Source organism: Benincasa hispida, chromosome 12 (assembly GCF_027475165.1).
Source record: "Benincasa hispida cultivar pf3 chromosome 12, pf3_genome.v1.1, whole genome shotgun sequence".
NCBI lineage: Eukaryota > Viridiplantae > Streptophyta > Magnoliopsida > Cucurbitales > Cucurbitaceae > Benincasa > Benincasa hispida.
Window position 1 is genome coordinate 65,480,521 of NC_143489.1, and position 16,914 is coordinate 65,497,434.

A 16,914-nucleotide genomic window follows, 5' to 3' on the forward strand; every position below is an offset into this window, starting at 1 on the left:
GTTATCAATGATAGACACTGATAGAAAGATATCAGTGTATATTAGCTCAATGGTGTATTAGTTATAAATGATAGACACTGATAGAAAGATATTAGTGTATATCAACGTCATCAGTGTGTATAAGTGTGTATATCACATGTTCCAAATAAAAAATGAATATAAACAAAGACATTCAAGAATTTTATTGATACGAAAATATTGTTCCATTCATTTACAAACTCAATAATAGGACCTTGATAAATTTTAATACCAATCCATTTGACAATAATAGAGAAAAATGGAAACTATAATGACATCATTGATTCATTTGGCGAAGTTCGCAAGTCCTAGAATTGTGACCTTTGCAATGATAACGACTACATCGTGATGAACTATTTTTAGCTTCACCTATAGATGAGATCCTTTATTTCTCAGGTTTTTCCTGCTAAATGTTTAAAAATAGAAGGTATCATCTACAACCCTCGATTTTAAATGGACTTCAACAGGACGAACACAACCCTTATATGTTGATGAGAACTTGTTTGAATAATAATAATCAGCTAACACGTAAGCATCCAAAGAGCAATAAGCACACGAGAGCATAAAATTTCATCAAAATCCCATACTCGACAGCTACAAGATCCCAAGTTAAGCTTCACCATGAATTGTTTAGTACCATCAATTACTTTGTATTCAATATTGCTAATGGGATGAACCTAATAAATAAAAATGAAAAAAGAAATCAACATTTACAAATATATCAGAGATAGTGACAGACCTCTATCACTATTTATTAGTATATACCCCAATCACTGTTTATCAGTGATAGAAAATGATAGAACTGTATCACTGTCTATCATTCTTCTATCAATTTTATATATCTAAAAACAAACAAAAAATTTAAAAAAAAAAAAAAAAACTCTTACCAAGAAACTTCTTGGCTCTTCATGTTGATTAATATATTCTCAGCCTAAGGAGTCAAAATTGTTTTAATTAACAAACTAGTTTTCCTTCAATCGTGACCACTTTTACAATAGAGCTCTAGTTGTATGAAGTAAACTTATTGAAGGAACTCTTATTCAAGAGTATCTACGAGCAGAAGCGGATCTTTCTAATTTATTGTGACAGAATTTCCACATATACATTCAAACATACTAATATGCATTCATAATGTTAAATTATTGGCATGCTCGAAGAAACATTCAATAAGAGATCGAGAGATCATACCGATTGAAGACTTACTCTTCACAGAAAATTTCGCTTTCACTAAAATGGTAAGCTAACATTCAGCAAATCCCAATTGTCTACTCGAACAGTCTCCAGATCAACAGAAGGAAACGGGGATGACACCACCACTTAGAACCCTTAGTATTCTCGATGTGAGAATCCAAAAGGTGGGCTTTGTTTGGATTTGGTAGAGGGAAGGAGGAAAGAAGATCGTATACAACGATCAAGCAAGTGGGAGATAGGCTCGTCAATCATATAGACAAAATGCTTAATTATTCAGGTGAAGTATACGATCGTGTAGGAAAATGTAAGCGATCGTCTAAACGATCGTGTAGGAAAAGCTAAACGATCATCTATACGATCATTTAGTAAATCTCGGGCACTAAACGATCGCTTAGAAAAAGGTAAACGATCGTTTAGTAAAAAGTGCGTGAGGGTGTAAGCGTTAAGCAATCATTCAGCACTATCGTATAGGTACGGGATCGTTCAAGCACTATCGTATCGGCACAGGTTTTGCTAAGCGATGACACTCTTCAACACAATGTCCGTGCATCCAATGCTTAACACACCGTGAGCTATTTAAGCGCTCAAAGAGATTCTTCAACTTACTCATCCGTTATGAAAATAGAAGAGACGCCGACCTATTATCCCTTTAACCGTCCAATTAATAGACAATGAATATAATCACATCATATTCATAACGTATGGATTAATATCATATATTAATCATATTTTTCCTCCATTAGATATTATTCATATTTATATCCAATTTCCTCAAAATTAATGTATCTCAAACATAAAGTTAATTATATCATATATAATCAAATTCTCTCTTGTCAATTTGAACATTTCAAACTGACCCAAAAACTGATTCTCAACTTGTATCCAAGTTACTAAGGGGACCTTATTGACCTATGGCTCGAAGCTCCAATGATACATGAATAGTTGACTAAACTCTTTAGCCACTCGTCAATCGCCAAGCATTCCACTAAAGACCAACAGTTGAACTCTTTTTATCATAGATATATTTCTATGTCCATTGAATATAACCAATCATCAGTACGGTGACCTTTCATAGATGCTCGTAAGTAAACCTTGCTAATTTACCGTTTTTCTCCTGTAGTTACATCTTACTCCTATACCACTGGTCCTTCTAATGAACAATACAACATAGTCTTACTATGTGTGAACACCTCTCTGGCCATGAGAAGGTGTGCGGCGCCACATCGTTCAAGCCCCGGGATCAGCCCTTAAGAGAGAAATCTATCTATTTACCCCTGCTTTGGGGAAGGAGTGAACTCCATCTTGTGAAGTTGATGCCCAACTCCCAAATCAGACAAATCCTCAAAGTGGTAGGTTTGAGTCGGCACTTTGGCCACTCACACCGATGCAAATCAAAGGATCGCCCTCAATGGTAGGAGTTCCCAACTCACTCAGGATTGAGGTTATGTTACCTATGGTCATCCTAGTGAAGTGAAGTCTCTGTCATGAATGGAGCTATATGATGAGACGTTAACACTTTGAGATCAAGTCTTATACAAACTCTTTGTATAGGACGCCCTCACTCGCTTGTCCCTTACACGAATAATCAGAATCAGACCATCTGTGACAAGTCACAACACTTGTAACTATTCCACAAAGCGGGTCGTGTTCGTAGTGTTACCAAGATAAGGTTTCCCTCCTATATTCATATACTACAGACCATTTTGGTTGTCACTTAAGACATGATCCACTTATATGTCACTACATACATGCTTGAGTTACATAAAGACAACCAGGAATATTAAGTTTATTGGTTTGTGGTAAAATAAAAATATCTAAATGTGCAAGGTTAATAAGTGAAGTAAATATCATATATATTATACATCACAAGCGTTGGTACAAAATTATTTACAAACTACAGGACACGAGACTTTAGGGCACAAACCCCAACACTTACAATATGTAATTTTTTTTTCCATTTTAAACAAAATTTACGTACTCTAAAGGGTTTGTTGTCATTATTTCATAATTCTTCTTCGCGAATATGCACAAGAACATCTTTCAAATTCTACGTTATCAAGATAACTTCAAATATTTGGAGAAATTGACTCCATACATCTCATATTAATCTCAAAGTCATCTAAAGTGTATGATTTAACACAACTAAAATAAAACTGGTCAATAAAAGGATCTTTGAATGACTTCTTAAAAATTCTAAGAACATGCTGAATGCGCACACAATATTCAACATTCCTGAACACACTTAAGACACCCTTTGCATTGCTCAAATGCCTATCAAGGACAATTACTAAATGTTCTTGATCCCTTAAACTAGTTTGTATATTCTAGAACAACCATTTCCATGACGCTTCATTTTCTGGCTCTATAATAGCAAATGGAAGGGGAAAGATATTATTGTTACCATCTACTGCTAAAGCTGCTAATAGAGTACCACCAAACTTAGACTTCAAAAACGTGTCATCAATAGAAATGGTAGGTCTACAGTATCTCTTATTAGAGATCGTGCCCTAAATCTGGTGGTTTGTAATGTATAAAAAATGCTATTAATTTATTTAATAAAACAAAGGGTTATTTTATTTGACATCTAGAATTGTGTAACTCAATCCAATAAACAAGATCCGAAGTTATTTAATGTAACTTAAATATCTATGTAGTTGACATACAAGTGGATCATGTTTAAGTAATAACCTAAATGGTCTGTAGTATATGGATAAAGTTGGGTGCCTTATCCTAGTAACACTACGGATACAACCCACTTTGTTATTATTACAATAGTTGTAAAGTGTTACGAGTGAATCGATACTAATCATTTATGTGGAGACATGCGAGTGGGAGTATCCTATACTAGTAGTTTGTATAAGACTTAACCACGAAATGATTTCTCTTTCTTTCTAACATCGTTGCTTGAAAATACTTACATTTCACTAGGATGACAATAAGTGACTTGACCTTAATCCTGAGTGAGTTTTGAACTCCTACCTGTGAGGGCAATCCTTTGATCTATATGGGATGAGAGTGGTCTGATCTACCGACTCAATATGCCACCATTTTCGGGATTTTTCCAAATGAGGAGTTGGGAACGCAGCTACACAAGATGTAATTCACTCCTTCCCGATTGTAGGGTAAGTAGATGAATTGCTCACTTAAGAGTTGATTTTAGGTCGTTAACAATGAGGTACCTCACCCTCTCATTGGCCAGAGAGGGGTCTAGTCTATAATTGGACTACAACTAATTATTCATTAGAGGGATGAGTAGTACTTAAGGAATTAGATGTAACTACAAGAATAAAACGGTAACTTGACCCAGCTGTAGTTACGAGCTATTCGTGAAGGGTAACTTACGATTGGTTAAATCCGTTGACACCGAAATATATCTACAGTGTGAAGAGTGTAGTTATCGATCTTTAGTGGAGTGATCGCTAGTTAATGAATGTTGATTAGTCTAATTAAAGTTTAATTGATTAATCCCATAACATTGGAGCTTCAAATCTATAGGTTCAGGTTCCCTTACTAGCTCATTAAGAATAAAATAAGGAACAAATAATTTTGAAATAATTTAAATTGTTTAAATTATTTAAGAAAATTTTTTATATTAATGTGATTAATATAAATATAATGTATATTGATACATTATAGTTCATTACAAATATGATTTATAAGAGAGATACATTTTTTAAAAAGATTCAAATTGATATAATGTATATAAATACATTATAATATATAGTTAATTGTAAATATGATTTATAATTAATACTATATAATATATGATAGTGACGTATTTGAATAAGATTCAAATGTTAATTATATGAATATGATTTATATAAAAACTATAGGTTAAAATTTAATGTGAATATGATTCATATTAAAAATATAGATGATGTGAGATGAAACCATTTGAATCATATGTTATTTAGTTTTACATTAAATAATTGTTAATTAATGTTATTTATGTGTATATATGTATATTAAATAGGATTTAATATATATATATATATATATCTATGTATGTATGTACGTACGCAAGTATGTATATAACTCCCTGAGAATTATCAATTAAAATAACTAAGGGAGTTGGATAACCTCTCCCCCTCAATTAAGCATCTCACGTAGAACAAACAAGGAGAAAAAATTGGTTTCTTGTTTTTGTAAAAAGTTACAGAAAAATCTCTCAAGATCTCTCTAATTTTCCACACAAAAATTCTTTTCCCTCTTCCAAAACCAAGATCCCACCATCCTGTTGGATTGATGTCTTAAAACTCGCAGTTTGTAGATTTAAATATTTTCTATTATCAATAAAGATGTTATTCAACATTTTTTCAATAAAGTTGTTATTGAATTTTTAAATTGCACTTGTAAAGACTAAATCCAATAAACTAAGATCCATGGCTATTATACGAATACTTGAACTTTATGTGGAGACATAAAAGTGGATCAGGCTCGAGTAAGTAGTTAAAATGATCTATAGTATACAAATAAGGTTGGGTATCTTATTCTGGTAACACTACCGGATGCAGCCCACTCTGTAGTTGTTACAATTTGTTTGTAAGGTGCTACAAATAAAGTGATCATGATTCGTTGATGTCTTGACATGAGGAGTGGGAGCATCCTATGCAATGAGTTTGCGTAAAATTGGACCAAGAAAAAAGTCACTCTTACTTTATAACGTTGTTTACTGTTTAATACGGACTATTTCGCTTAAATGACCTAGGTAACTCGATCTTAATCCTGAGCTAACTATGAACTCCTGTTTATTCGGGATTATCCTTAGATTTACATAGGTGAGGGTTGGCTCAATAGCGCTGGCTTAATAAGCCTCCCATGTCAGAGGTAAGACCGGGTAGATAATTGGGGACATAGGGTGCAAGATGGAATTCACACCTACCCGATTTAGGGATAGAAGGGAGGTTTTGCTTTTAAGTGCTGAATCCAGGTCTTGAACAAAAGGCCCCACCTCTGTGCCTTGAGAGGGATCCGATTTAGTGATTGGATCACAAACCAATTGTTCATTAGAGAATTAGTGGAACTTAAGGAGCAAGACGTAATTTCGGGGATAAAACAACATTTGACCCAGCCATTATTACGAACAATCTGTGAAGGGTCGACTTACTGATTATGGTTAAATCAAGTGGACATAAATATATCTACAGTGAGAAGAGTCCAACTAGTGAGCTATAGTGGTGTGACTTAATAGTTAATGAATATTGATTAATTCGGTCTAAAGAGTTTTATCCAATTAATATCAAATCGTTGGAGCTCATGATTTGTAGGTCCATAAGGTCTCTCTACTAGCTCGTAAAACATGAACATCTTGAATTAGTAAATTGAATGAATCTGGAATAATTTCAATTTGAATTGTTCAAATTGAATTTCAAATTGCAATGTTTAAATTGAAATTAGGGTTTGAATTTAAATAGTTCAAAATCAAATTAGGGTTTGTATAATTATATTCGATATAATTAACTAATGTTGAACTGATCAAAATTAAATGAAATTGAAGAGCTTATAATATCTAAATATTGATTTAAATATTAATTACATTAATAGGATTAATGTTTAAAATTAGGTGTGTGATTAATTTAATATTTGATATTAAATGGTTATTTAATTAATTGAAAATCAAATTATTTTTTCATTTTTATTTCAATTTCAGAAATTGAAATTGAAATTTAGATTTAGATTTTAATTAATTTTGAATTAATTAAAGTTCAAGAAAAATGGAAATTAGGAATTTAGTGGGAAAGTCCCACAATTTGAAGATTGGAGTTATTCCTCCTATGTTCACCAAGCTTGCCCATTAATTACATTATATTGAAGTGTCAAATTGTTGGCACTTTAGTGCTTGCAAGAATTAAAGGAATAAAACTCAGAATTTGGGAGGATGAAAAGATGAAGGCTTCTAAAAATTAGTTTTCTGTTGGGTGTTCTTCTTCTCTAAAAATACCCTTCAAACTTGATCACCATATTCAGTTCAATTTTGAGTTCCACCACTCAAATGCAAGGTTAAGAATAGTAGAGAAGATCTCTTGGTGGTCCACAACTTCAATTGGAGAAGATTGCAGCTCAAATACATGTTTGAAGAGGATCATCAAAGGTATGTATTGAAACCTTCTTAATACCATATGGACATGTTTATGTTGATGTCAAAAGTAAGGAATTAGAATGTTTAATGATCCTATTTTTTTCCACTGCATGTTTCTGTTTTCCAACAACTGGTATCAAAGCATCATTTAAACATTCAATTCGAGTTAATTTTGGCTTGGTAGGTGTTTTTCATAAGATGTATGAAAATGATGAACTAATATGGTTTTTCTGTATTTTGGCATTGATTTCTGTTCAATTATGCTGTAATTCTTGTAAATGGCTCTTGATTGATAAGCGTTAATGTATGATTAAGTGTCTATAATTCGGTTGAAGTCATTAGAGTTGCAATTAGGTTGTAATTGAAGAAAGAAGTGAAGAAGGTCGAGCAGTAGAATTGGATTGTTAGCCACTGGTAAATACTCGATGCACAATGCCATACTTGATGGTACTCGATGGCATACTCGATGGTATTTTGATGTCATACTCGATGCACGATGCCATACTCGATGGTACTCGATGACATTTACTCGATGGTATTTTGATGTCATACTCAATGCATGATGCCATACTCAATGGTACTTGATGGCATTTACTCGATGGAATTTAGTGAAATACTCGATGTTTGATGGCATTCAATGTCATGCTGAATGCACGATGGTATATTTGATGCTCATACTCGATGGTATTTAGTGAAATACTCGATACTCGATGGTAGTCGATGTCATACTCAATGCATGATGACATACTTGATGCTCATACTTGATGGCATACTTGGTGCTCGATGGCATACTCGATGCACGATGCCATACTTGATTCTCAATGGCATACTTGATGCTCAAGCACGATGGCATACTTGATGCTTGAGGGCATACTCGATGCTTGATGGCATATTCTATGCTAGATGGCTTACTCAATGCTTGAGGGTCTTGATGGTTTTTGCCCGATTTATCCAAATTTCGAGCACTGAAGGTTCGGTTTGAGAGGTTTGAGTTCGGTTCAGGGTGGTTCGAGCGGTCCATAAGTGTTTTGGAGCTATTTTTGGTTATTGTAATAATTAGACCTTTGTTTGCTTGAGAATGCCAAAACTAAACTATATCAGTTTGTGTATAACTATTTATGCATTTGATATTTGTTATAATTAAATAAATCTTGTATGTTCATATAGTATGCCATGTAGATTTAAAATCCCACTATAGAAAGCATGTTACATGCATTGAAAGTATGTTATAAGGTTTTATAATATATAGTATGCATGTTTAGGGTTTCCGATGTTTTAATATAAGTGTTATATTAAATTATGATGTATCTGATGTATGCTATGGATGCAAAAGCATGTCTAAAGTTTTATAAGTTGTTATAAAATTGGATTAGACATTAAATCCATAACAAAGATAAGTTGCATGCTCGTGTAGGTTAATCATCTGTTTTAATAGTTAAAATAGGTCCACATCTTGTAAAATATGGTTACAATTTCAAGTGGTATATAATCATGTCTAAAGCTGGAGATATGTAAGTTGATGGTATACGGAACACCTCGTACCTAGGGATTATGGCCGAAGAATTGAGCATTGTTAACCAATTTTATAAGCAATATGTGAGCAATGTAAGGTTTTAAAACAAGTTTATAACCTAGATTTCGTAGGTTAAATCAAAATATAAACGTTATACTTGAATAAACACCTAAACTTAGGTTGTTTAATTACTCGGAACAAACCTGAGTAAATATATACCCAAACAAATGTTAGGATACTTTTGAGGGAGCTTAATAGCATATATGAAATGTTATTAGAACACTTCAGTGGCAATTTAATAAACGCTTCAATGGGAGATTAATAACATATGTAATATGTTAGTTTTTAGCTCTCACGTCCCTAAGAGTTCACAATTGAGATTGATGTTTCGCTTCGTGTCACCCTGGGATTGACCTCTATTCAGAAAGTGTTTACATAAATCGAGATTATAGTGAATAGGGGCAGTTGTTCACAGTAAAACCAAAAGTGATGTTTTGATTTTGATTCTCACGTCCTAAGAGTTTCACACCGTGAGATTCATGCAACACTTTGTGTCACCCTGGGAGTGACTCCATTCGGAAAGTGTTTGCATGAGTCAATATCAAGATGAATGAGGGAAAGTTGTCCAATGTAAAATAAAATATACAATATATTAATTTCAACTCTCACGTCCCTAGAAAGTTCCTGTCGTGAGATTCATACGATGCTTCGTGTCACCCTAGGAGTGACCTCCATTCAGAAAGTATTTGTATGGGTCAATATCAAGATGAATGGGTGATGTAGTTTATAGTAAGTGGGTGAAAGATATGTGTCAACACATCTTGCGGTCTTTTCTGTTTGTTTGGACCATGAGATTCCTATGTTGCGCCTGCTGGTTAGCTTTAGCGGCCCTTGCTAGTTGTTTAACAACGGCTATCCCCTCGGAGGGTTGTAACATAGGATTCGAAACAACACAAACTTTAGAAATGGATAGGATTTCTTCGGTCGCCTTCCAACTTGATTTTCCAATACGGTAGTATCGTTAGGGCCGACCTCTGAAGTCTGAAAATGGAGGGTTACACTAGCAGAACTACTAAAGTGTTAGTAAGTTCTTAACCGAAAACGGTAGCTAAATGACTATCAAAATTTGAGTTATTCTAATGATAGTATTTAGTGAAGAATGTCTTGCTTTAGTAAAGGAGTATTTGACTGCCCCTCAGTAGCACTTATTCTGACTCACTATAGTATCGTTGCAAATAAATAATGATTATGGGTACATTATTACTTTTTGCTAAAACTTGATTTGGATTTAGTTGCAATTTACTAATAAGAATATGTTTAAAATTTTAGCATGTTGAATTCTTCTAAAATACTTGCTTCTGCTTTAATTAATGGTAATAACAATTCAACATGTAAATTAATAGCAAATGATGATTGAAAACAAGTTTTAAAATAGGATTGTCCTTTATCTAACAACTCATCTAAAGTTTTGAACAATATATATGAAAATGCAAAATTCAAACGACAAAGTAAATGCGATTTACTAGTCATCGAAACATGCTTAGTGGAAAACAATAAAAAGACCTGGATAACATATTCAGGTGCCACAAATCATGTGTATTTTCTCTCAGGAAACTAATTCCTGGATACAACTTACAAAAGGCGATGCGACCTTTAAGGTAGGGACATGGGAGGTTGTTTCAACGAAAGCAGTGGGAGGTATGAAGTTATTTATAGGAGATAGGTACATTTTACTTGAAAATGTTTATTACATTCCTTCTATAAAAAGGAATTTAATATCCGTCTCAAGTTCGCTAGAATGAAATTACAAAGTTTCTTTTGAAAATAATGAAGTATTCATTACTTCGAAAGATATTAATATTTGTTTTGCAAAATTAGAAAATAACTTTTACATGTTAAAACTGATTGAAGTAAAAGCCGTTTTAAATATAGAGATATTTAAAACAACTGAGACTTAAAATAAGAAAAGAAAAATTTCTCCAAATGCCTATCTTTGGCACTTGAGACTTGGTCACATAAATCTCAATAGAATTGAAAGATTGGTTAAGAATGGTCATCTAAATCAATTAGAAAATAGTTCACTTTCGTCGTGTGAATCTTGTCTTGAAGGTAAAATGACTAAAAGATTTGTTTCTGGAAAAGGTCTTAGAGCTAAAAAACCCTTGGAGCTGGTACATTTAGACCTTTGTGATTTGGTGAATGTTAAAGCTAAAGAACGATATAAATATTTCATCAGCTTCGTCGATGATTATTCAAGGTATGACTACATTTACCAAATACATCATAAGTCCGATACACTTGAAAAGTTCAAAGAATATAAGGCAGAGGTTAAGAACAAATTAGGTAAAAAGCTTAAAACACTTCGATCAAATCGAGGTGGTGAGTATATGGACTTGAAATTCCAAGACTATTTGATAGAACATGGAATCCAGTCAGAACTCATAGTTCCCAACTTGAACCCATTGAGCTACCAAGGGGATCTTATGGACTTGTAGCTTGAAGTTCCAATGGTACGTGAATAACTGACTAAACTTTTTAGTCATGGGATCCACCATCCGTTAACTACCAGGAACTCCACTAAAGATCGGCAATTTCACTCTTCTTACTACAGATATATTTTGTGTCTATATCAACCAACCAATAGTGTGATAACCCTTCACAAATCACTTGTAAGTATAGCTAGGCCAATATATCATTTTGCCCCTATAGTTACATCTAACTTCTTAAGTACCACTGGTCTCTCTAATGAACATAAATCATAGTTCTACTTTGACTAAGTCCTTTCTTCCAAAGAGAATTTGTGGCCACTATGTTCTAGACCCGGAATCAGCTCTTAAGGGAGCAATCTATCTACTTACCCCTGCTTTGGGGAAGAAGTGAATTTCATCTTGTATAACTGAGTTCCCAGCTTCCAAATCAAACAAATCCCCAAAAAGGTAGGCATGTTAAGTTAGCAATCTGGCCACTCTCACCCATACTAACCAAAGGACCGCCCTCAAAGGCAGGAGATCCCAAAACACTCAGGATTGAGGTCATGTCACCTATGGTCGTTTAGGTGAGATGTAAGTCTCAAGTATCAACGTTGTTATATAAAGAGACTATTAATCTCGTGGTTCGGTCTTATACAAACTCTTTGTATAGGACACCCACGCTCGTATGTCTCCACATGAATGGTAAGGATCTACCATATGTGGTTAGTTCACAACACTTGTAATCCTCTACAAAGCGGGTTGTATCCATAGTGTCACCAGGATCAGGTATCCCTCCTTAATCCTTATACTACAGACCTTTTTAGGTTATCATTTAAGGCATGATCCACTTGTATATCTCATATATATGCTTAAGTTTACATACAATAACTATGGAGCTTTGTTTATTGGATATGAGAAAATGTCAAATAAAATAACTCTTATTTTATTCATAACAATGTGTACAGTTTGCAATCTATGAGACTCCGGGAGAATTTGACATCAATCCCAACAGGAATGTCGTTCAAAGGTATGTCTATTTATAGGTTACCGTAAAGAGACAAAAGATGGTTTCTTTTATGATCCTCGGGAAGATAAGATATTTGTATCGATAAATGCAACTAACCTAGAGGAAGACCACATCAAGAATCACCAACCTCACAGTAGGTTAATAATAGATGAAATGACCAGAGAAACCATAGATGCATTAACAAGAGTTGTTGATCGAGTAGGTCCATCAATAAGAGTTGTTGATGAAACTAGCACTCCACGTCCTTCTCAAGAGTTGATAGTGCCTGGACGTAGTGGGAGGGTTGTACAACAGCCTGACCGGTAGATGGGTTTATTTGAAACTCAAGTCATCATACCCGATGATGTCTTAAAGGATCCATTAACTTTCATACAAACAATGGAAGATGTGGATAAAGAACAGCGGGTTAAGGCCATGGATCTTGAAATGGAGTCAATGTACTTTAATTCAGTCTGGGATCCTATAGATCAACCAGAAGAGGTAAAACTCATCAATTGTAAGTGGATCTACAAGAGAAAACGAGATCAAGCTGAAAAGGTACAGACCTATAAAGTTAGGCTTTGGCAAAAGGGTTTGCCTAAAAAGAGTGGGTAGATTATGAAGAAACCTTCTCTCAAATTGCCATGATAAAGTCTATTAGATTACTCTTGTGTATAGCTACATTTTATGATTATGAAATTTGGAAAATGGATGTCAAGACAACCTTCCTAAATGGCTATCTTGAGGAGAGTATCTATATGTCTCAACCAGAAGGATTTATTGAATGGGGTAAAAAGCAAAAGGTTTGTAAGCTTAATTGATATATTTATGGATTGAAACAAGCGTTTCGTTCTTGGAATATAAGATTTTACATTGCGATAAAATCTTATGGCTTTGAACAAAATGTTGATAAATCTTGTGTTTACAAGAAAATGGTTAACAAAACTGTCGCTTTTCTCCTTCTGTATGTTGATTATATTCTACGCATAGGAAATGAAGTAGAATTCTAGCTAACGTCAAAAGATGACTTTCTACACAATTCCAAATGAACGATTTGGGTGAAGCATAGTATGTTCTTGGGATCCAAATAGTTCGAAGCTAAAAGAATAGAACTTTAGCATTATCTCAGACATCTTATATAAACAAGATGTTGTCTAGATATAAAATGAAAAATTCATATAAAGAAACGTTTCCTTTCAGACGTGAACCATAATTTATGCACTAGTAGATGCACTAGTAGCAATGAACCATAATTTAAATCATCCAAACAAAAATACATGAAAACAATTATATCAATATCAATGGTAACAAATCTATCATTGTCTGTCATTAGTAGATAAACAGTGATAGATGTCTATCACAGTCTATCTGTGATACACAGTAATAGAAATTTCAAGAATATTTCATTTGTAGTAATACTTGGATTCACTTCCTTCAACTTTTCAAAGAATTTTGGAATCAAGCTATATGACTCAGTTGCATCATCATTTAATGATCTTAATATGTGTACGTTTGCCCTCTAAACCTTTTGATAACTAATATTAACACCAAGCTTAGTATGAGTCTTATGAAAACAATCTCTAAGAAGGGAGTGACCAGTAGAGATAAACCTAAAATCCACTTTTAAGCAGTCCTCATTTATAGATGAAGAAGTTTGCCTATGACAACTTTAAGTTGTATTCGTTGAAAAATCATGGACAAATGTACTTCCTAAGCATCCACAAATCACCTTTCTTGTATCGAGATGCCCGAACATACCATTGAAAAACTTCTTGCAAACATTTGAACTCAAGTGACTTTGAATTTGATCATGTAGTTCTGAATTGAAAAATTTTCTTCACTGCTATTACAAAAAAAATACTTCAACAGTATTTCTTTACTTCCTATACATCATTTCCCTTCAAATCACTATTAAAATCAATATCTCATATAATTTAATCATTTGAAGAAGAATTAGAAGAACCTAAACATAGTAATCTATCACCATTTCCACCACTAATACAGCTAGAAGATCCTTCTACAACATGGTGACTAACATGAGCAACTAAAGGATGCCTAGTCCGTGAATCTTTAGCCAAAGCCCGATACCAACTAACATCCTTATCTTGTTTTATTTCGAACACAGATTGAAATATTAATTTGACCAAAATCCAATAAATATAGATAAATCTATAGAAACATCCAAATCAATTTCACCCAATATCAAACTAACTAAATCATTCAAGTCTATCATATCATCAACAAAAACTCCAGCAACACTATAATTTCCATAAGAATTGTAATGGGTCCACTGTGCACCATAAAAAAACACTACAGGAATATTAACCATGGTATCAAATTACTACAAAAAAGGGAAAAAATATTAAGAAAATAATAGTGAAAATATGTATATAGCTTTATCTATAAGTGATAGATAGTGATAGGGTTCTATCACTGTCAGTGATAGGGTTCTATCGGTGATAGAGAGTGACAGAGTTTTATCAGCGTCTATCAGTGATTGAGAGATTTTCATGTCCCTACATCTTCACACAAAAAACGGTAACAAATATCAAACAAAGAAGAACAAATAAAAAAAAAAATAGAGAAGAACATACACAAGAAGTAAATTGCAAAATTATATAACTTTGTACATGGAGAAAAAGCTATCAGATAGACAGTGATAAGACTATATCACTGTCTATTAGTGGTAAACATATATACAATTATAGTCTATACCATTTGTATTCCAATTAGCCACAATTAAATTAAAATCGGTAGATAGATATGGATAGAACTCTATCATTGTCTATTACTGATAAAGTGAAAGAACTCTATCACAGTCTATTCGAATTGAAATCCAATTAACCACATTTTGATATATTTTAATTGAAACCACTTTAAATTCCAAATGGGTATCTATTGAATTTCAACTGTTGAATTCGATTAAAGAAGAAGAAGAAGAAAGAACATCATTAAGAAAAACTAAAGGAGAAAGGGGAAAAAAAGTAGAAGACGAAGAAGAAAAAGAGGAAGAAGATAATGATGATGATGATGATGACGACGACGATGACGATGTCGTCAATAAAGAAGAGAGAAAAGAAGAAGAAAAACATACCTTTCGATTGCTGATGATGAAGAAGAAGTACGATGATGAAGACGAAGTCAAGAAGAAGTAGTCGCACTCAAAGAAGAAGAATAAGTCACTAAAGACATTAAAGGCGAGCAAGAAAAAATCGTCAATCAAGTAAGAAGAAGACTTCGAAGTCGAAGGAGAAGAAATCTCCGATTACACGCATGTGAAGTTCAAATGTAAGAAGGGCATTTTAGAAAATTTAGTCGGTTACCTTTTTTCTGTACATGTAAATTGTTTGAGTTTTTTTTATTATTATTATTTATAAGCATTTCTCTAAAAGGTATCATATTAATTATATAATATATGGTTGATTAATTAACCAGTAATTAATCAACCATATATTAAGCATCTTAATCATATTAAAATGCAACCCTACTTTGTAACCTATAATTTTAATATGAATCTTATTCACATTAATTTTAACGTACATATATAAATTTTATTCATATAAATAATATTTGAATCTTATTTAATTTTTTATCTCTCACATATTATATAGTTTTAATTAAAAATCATATTTATAATTACCTATATACTATAATGTATCAACATACATTATGCTTTGCAATAATCATATTAATATAATTAATACCTTTAATTCCCTTAAATAATTTGAACAATTCAAATTATTCCAAAAATAACTATCCATTGTTTTATCCTCAGTGAGCTAACGAGGGGACTTTATAGATCTAAAGACTAGAAGCTCCAATGATAATAGATTAATTAATTAAACTCTTTAATTAAATTAATCAACATTCATTAATTGTCGGTCACTCCACTAAAGACCGAGAGCTGCACTCTTCGTACTATATATATATTTATGTGTTTATGGATATAACCGATCAATCGTAAGTTGACCCTCTATGAATTACTCTGTTGGATTTTATGTCCTAAAACTCATAGTTTGTAAATTAATAAACATATTCTGTTTGGTTTTTCGATAAAGTTATTATTGAAATTGTAATCTTGAATCCAATAAACTAAGGTTGGGTGCCTTATTGTGGGGACATTATGAATGCGGCCCACTTTGTAGTTAGTACAAACGATGTGATCCTGAATCGTTCATATAGAGATATGTGAGTGGGGGCATCCTGTGCAATGAGTTTGCATAAGACTGAACCATGAAATAGTCACTTTTTACGTTCTAAATGTCGTTTTATGTTTAAACTGATTATTTCGTTAATTGATGACCTAGGTAACTTAATCTTAATCCTGAGCTAACTATGAACTTTTGTTCACTCGAAATTATCCTTAGATCTGCATAGGTGAGGGCATCTCATCATCTCTGGCCCAATAAGCCTCCCATTTCAGGGGTAAGATCAGGTGGATAGCTGGGAACACAGGGCGCAAGATGGAATTCACTCCTACCCGTTATAGGGATAGTAGATAGGTTGTTCCCTTTAGTACTGAATCTAGGTCTTGAACAAGGGGCCCCACCCTCTCCTTGGCCCGAGAGGGGTTCGATTTATAGGTTGGGTCTTAAACCAATTGTTCATTAGAGGATCAATGGAACTTAAGGAACAA